Genomic DNA, 6,000 nt, shown 5'->3' on the forward strand with positions numbered 1-6,000 from the left:
AGGATTTTGTTGCAGATGCTGGCACTGTAAATTCTCTAGAGCAGTAATTCTGATGTGTTTCTGCTTGCAAAGTATCATTCAACAGTAGGACATTATTTTTATCCCTGTGCTCAGAATTATGTGCTTGTTTTAGCTTTAATGTCACAGCTGTGGGCTTGTGTTCCTAGTTTTGTCACTGACTCCTGTGCCCTGGAGAACTCACTATTGGTCTCTGTACTGTACTTTTTGATGGGACAGCAATATTTCTTCTGAAACCATTCAAAGTCTTCAGGCAAGAAGAACCACTTAAGCAATGCTTTGCAAGTAAAACTGCTAGGCTGAATGATAAAGGAGAAACTAAAAAATCCCTTTGCTGGTTTCTTAATATATTTTTATTTGGAAAAATTAAACTGTCTTTCTTGTACAGTTTACAACAGCAGAACTTCAACATTTGTTTTAAACCTGAAAGTTCTTACAGTAAAGAAAAAAAAAAAAAACCCAAACCAAACAACCCTCTTGTTTTTCTGTGGGTTTTTTTGTTGGTTTTGGTTTTGGTTTTTGTTTCCCCCTTAGCTTTACAACACTTTGTGTTTTACATTGACCAGTTCTTGTCCTCTTTTTATCCAGAGAAGCACAGAATGATGTTTTGATGGGGAATCTAAGGCAGTTTGAATTTATCCACTCAGTTCTAGTATGGACAAGAGGAGGTGATGAATAAAGTACTTACTTTGCTTAGATAAATGCAACTTTTGTCATGGTATCATAAATTAGCCATCGTGGTATCTGCACAAAAATGTGCAGATGTAACAAATTAGGTACTGGCAGCAGTTAGGTGTTACCTCCTAAATATATTTGTTGGCAGGTGGTGACACATACCTATAATTGCAATGCGTGGTGGGGTGGAAGAGATGTCTTTTTAAAATACCTCCTAAAACAACAAAAACACATTACAAAACAACCAACTCCTCCTGTTCTTTGGTGGCTCACTTTCTGATATCTGATGGGACTTTATTCATCTGAAGGGCAGTGGTGTGTTGCATTTGACTGATATTTAAATAATAATTTAATTTGCTGCAGCTTCAGTATAGCTGTGCTTATCTGCTTTAAAGTTTAACTGAGCTTTATCTTGCGTGGTTTCACTTTGTTCTCTTCTTGTAACTAAAGTTGAAAATGTCTAATGCCATGTTTGTTTGGGAATACTGACTTTCATTCAGACATACACTGAGCTACAGAAACGTCTAAAATAAAAGAGATAATAGGCAGTGACAGCACATCACAACAATGTTAAATTCATTAAATACTGAACTCATATTATTAAAGTTATGTGAGATACACGAGATACACGCAGCTGCAACCGGAGTATTTTCATAGCTGCAAAGGTTTTCCCCCTAGTATGAACTGCTCTGTCCTGGGTATGGGCTTTCTTTCTCCAACCAGGGCTCCAGTCTGGAAAGCCCTCACTATTTCATAAGCACAGATGTATGAAAAATGCTGTGGAGAATGAGAGCAACTGGAAAGGATCAAATTAGTCTGTAGAGGATACAGTCAGTGAAGCTGAAAGTAAGTGTGAGCTGTTACAGTGCTAGTGAGAAGTAAGAGCCTGAGCATTGTTCCTCAGCATGCTTCCTAGAGGTAAGTATCTTAACACTGCTCTTGGTAGGGAAACTTTTCATCTCAGTCCTCTCTAGGCTCACTGACAAAATCAGTGGGAACTGTCCATCATATTCGAAAAATCCTGGCAGTCAGGTGAAGTTCCCGATGACTGGAAGAAGGGTAATATAACCCCCATTTTCAAGAAGGGGAAGGTGGAAGACCCGGGGAACTACAGACCAGTCAGTCTCACCTCTGTGCCTGGCAAAATCTTGGAACAGTTTCTCCTGGAAAACATGCTAAGGCACATGAAAAACAACGAGGTGGTTGGTGACAGCCAACATGGCTTCACTAAGGGGAAATCCTGCCTGACCAATTTGGTGGCCTTCTATGATGGAGCCACGGAACTGATGGACAGCGGCAGAGCAGTTGATGTCATCTACCTGGACTTGTGCAAAGCATTCGACACTGTCCCACATGACATCCTTGTCTCTAAATTGGAGAGACATCAATTTGATAGATGGACCACTCGGTGGATAAAAAACTGGCTCGATGGCCGCACGCAAAGAGTTGTGGTACATGGCTCGATGTCCAGTTGGAAACCTGTAACGAGTGGTGTCCCTCAGGGATCGGTGTTGGGACCGGTCCTGTTCAACATCTTTGTCGGTGACATGGACAGTGGGATTGAGTGCACCCTCAGCAAGTTTGCCGACGACACCAAGCTGTGTGGTTCGGTTGATATGCTGGAGGGAAGGGATGCCATCCAGAGGGACCTTGACACGCTTGTGAGGTGGGCCGATGCCAACCTTATGAAGTTTAACCAAGCCAAGTGCAAGGTCCTACACGTGGGTCGGGGCAACCCCAGGCACTGCTACAGGCTGGGCAGAGAAGAGATTCAGAGCAGCCCTGCAGAAAAGGACTTGGGGGTGTTGGTTGACGAGAAGCTTAACATGAGCTGGCAGTGTGCGCTTGCAGCCCAGAAAGCCAACCGCATCCTGGGCTGCACCAAAAGAAGCGTGACCAGCAGGTCAAAGGAGGTGATCCTGCCCCTCTACTCTGCTCTCGTGAGACCTCACTTGGAGTACTGCGTACAGTTCTGGTGTCCTCAACATAAAAAGGACATGGAGCTGTTGGAGCGAGTCCAGAGGAGGGCCACGAGGATGATAAGAGGGCTGGAGCACCTCCTGTACGAAGACAGGCTGAGAGAGTTGGGGCTGTTCAGCCTGGAGAAGAGAAGGCTGCGTGGTGACCTCATAGCAGCCTTCCAGTGTCTGAAGGGGGTCTACAAGGATGCTGGGGAGGGACTCTTCCTTAGGGACTGTAGTGGTAGGACAAGGGGTAATGGGTTCAAACTTAAACAGAGGAAGTTTAGATTAGATATAAGGAAGAAGTTCTTTACAGTGAGGGTGGTGAAGCACTGGAACAGGTTGCCCAGGGAGGTTGTGGATGCTCCATCCCTGGCGGTGTTCAAGGCCAGGTTGGACAGAGCCTTGAGCCACGTGGTTTAGGGCAAGGTGTCCCTGCCCATGGCAGGGGGGTTGGAACTAGATGATCTTAAGGTCCTTTCCAACCCTTACGATTCTATGATTCTATGATTCTATGAACTATGGCAGCATGAAGCAGCTGTAAAAGTCTGAACAAGAATTTACCTAGCTTGGTGTCTTGTTTGACAATGGCACTATTGCATACTTCTGGGAAGAACAGCAGTGTTCAGTAAGCCAGTAGTTTAGAGGCTTCCTGAGCCAAATGTTTCATATTAACTACTGTGATGAAAGGTCCATACAAAGAACTTTGTGAGCCTAGGCTGAACTACACTTAGCAAAGCAAGAGTGGGAGCAGTATGAATTAAATCTTCTTGTGAGCCCTGAAACGTGCGCAAAAGCGTAACCAAAATACCTTCAGCGAGCTCCAGAGTGGCTTGTAGGGCAGCAGTCCTCTGGCTGTTTTGGTGAACTCAGATTAAAAATGCAAAGCTCATCATCAAAATAGTTGGGAAGTTTAGTGAAACACTGTGACCTGGAAGAAGGGAGGACCAGAAAATGCCATCTGTATGGGGCATCATTCCAGACCAGAAGAGTTCTAGTTTATTGGATATAGGATTTGAATCACAGGAGGTACCTGTTCTCACTTCGTAAGTGAGTGATTCCTTATCTTGTTATGGAGAGCAAATGTAGCCTTGTTAATATGGCTGCAAAGAGCCTTGCCATCATCCTAATCAAAAGTTTGGAGTTAATTATACCAGAGACCCTCCGAATTGTCTAGCTTTCTCAGAGCCCATGGCACTCACAGTTCCTATATGAGACAGAATTGATGGTATCTACGTGCCTTCCTTGCTCAGTACAGGGCCATGGGGCTTGGAATATGAAAGAACATTTATGTGTGAGCGACTAGGCTGAAGTGGAGAAGGGATAATGCCTTAGATGCAGTACAGGAGCCTGCAGACTGGTCATGGTTGTGCATGTTATAAGCCCAAAGCAGAACGGGCCATGTACAACCTCACCAACTCTGAGCAAGCTCAGCCACAAATTCGTAGCAAGCTGGTGCTGTTTAGAAAGAACACTGGCATCTATTTTGAAGAAAAGAATAAATCAGCCATTGTTTGTTAGGCAAAGTGATAAAAGCGCTACCACATTGTGTGGGATTTCCTTTCTTACAGGTTTACTGTTGCTTGCTTGCTCTCCCCTACCTTTTAAGGAGAATCAGGGCTTTGAGTTTGTTGGATTTTGCATGTGTGCTATTGTCCTCTTCTTGCCCTTTTCCCACCTGCTGGTTTCTCTGTGTCTGGGCCTTCCAGGCTGCAGCATGGATGTGGACAGTATGCGGTTCTGGTATAAAGCCATCCCCTTTCCCCTCGACTCCCATAGCATGTGCAGATATGTTAAGAATCAGTCAGGAGGACTGCTACAAAAATAACAGTACTGGTATTATCTCTGGTCCTCCTACTCCCATAGGACTCCCTATGCAGCATTTATGCATTGTTGATAACAGGGTGGTGATCCTACATCCTTCTATGATCCTTGGAAGAATGGTCCCCCTAAGTGATGTTAGACTTTTAACTTACTCCTGAGGGTTTTTTCTGCCCTCCTACTGTCTCAGCTGTGTACTTATTCTCAAATTTCAGTCTAGAAGGTGACCTCTGCATTTTGCTCCATTGGTGGGTAGGGCACAAAGGAACCCTGGAGCACTGATGTCTCTTTACTTTCTTTCCCTGGAGGTCCTGCATGCAGGTCACTCTTCTTCCTATACATGACTGATGGCAGTTCTCTCTGGAGTACATCAGTGCTGCCCCTATCCTGCACTGCTGGATATGAATGAGAGGTGTAACATCTCTGGTCCTCCTTCTGTAACAGCTTTGCCCCATGTGAGGGGTGTGTCTCAGGGCAATATGTCTCAACATACCCTTTGTGCATAATTAAGTTCTGGAACTGGCTTTTAACAGTGATAATTACCTTCCCTGTACTTTTCTGCTCTGGAACCACCATGTGCTTTACATTGGTTAAGGAATGAAGTACCCCATGTGACACTGGTCTCATTATGCTTGTTCCAGGGAGATGAAGGAAATGAAACATTATGATGGGAATTGACAACAACTAGTTGAAGTTACATGCAGATCAGCCAGCTCTGTCCACTATGCAAAAGTGTACATTCACTCAGAGCTGGATAGCTTTTGGGTCCTGACTTGCAAACACTAGGTAATGCTTCCTGTTCTTGCCTCTTTTCACTTTGGCTCTTCCTTCTGCCCACCTGAACCAATTCCAAGAAGAGAGAGCTAATAACACAATAACTTGGGGTGGGACTCTTTCCACTACACCCTCTCCCCACCCCCGCTCCTGTCCATACAAGATTGATAATGAAACCGATACCTTTCACCGGCGTAATTTTCATATTTAATGAGCGTGACTCAGAAACTATTACATTAATTAGTCAAATCCCACAAACCGTTAATGGTGCACGCAGTAATTAATATTGTATTCAATTAAAACCTGACCTGTTTCAGGTGCCTTCCCCTGGTTTGGGGGGCTCTTTGCAGACAGCGTATGTTCCAGTGCCTGAGGCCAAGCCTTTCATTTTGTTCCAGTGGTGGGCAAGGGAGGTATTCTTATTTTCCTGTTTTGCTTTTATAGGTTTTTTCTCCACGAACATATGCTGGTTCCTCCACCTCCCCACCCCCCCATCTCTGAACGTGGCTGCTCTCACTATACAGACAACCTGCTTGCTGTGATTTATGGGCTAGCACAGTGCGGGGCTCACAGACTGGAAAATTTCCAGTTTACACAAGAATTCCCTGAAAAATGAGCTTAGTTAATTTATTTCTTTCATTAACGAGTTTGAACTGTGAGATAATCCTTCTGAAACCCACTACCCTTGCCTTCACAAACCCTGAGAAGCAAAAAGGGCCCCTGTTCTGCTTCCATAGGGCTCAAAAATCAC

Source organism: Strigops habroptila, chromosome 4 (assembly GCF_004027225.2).
Source record: "Strigops habroptila isolate Jane chromosome 4, bStrHab1.2.pri, whole genome shotgun sequence".
In the NCBI taxonomy this organism is placed as follows: domain Eukaryota; kingdom Metazoa; phylum Chordata; class Aves; order Psittaciformes; family Psittacidae; genus Strigops; species Strigops habroptila.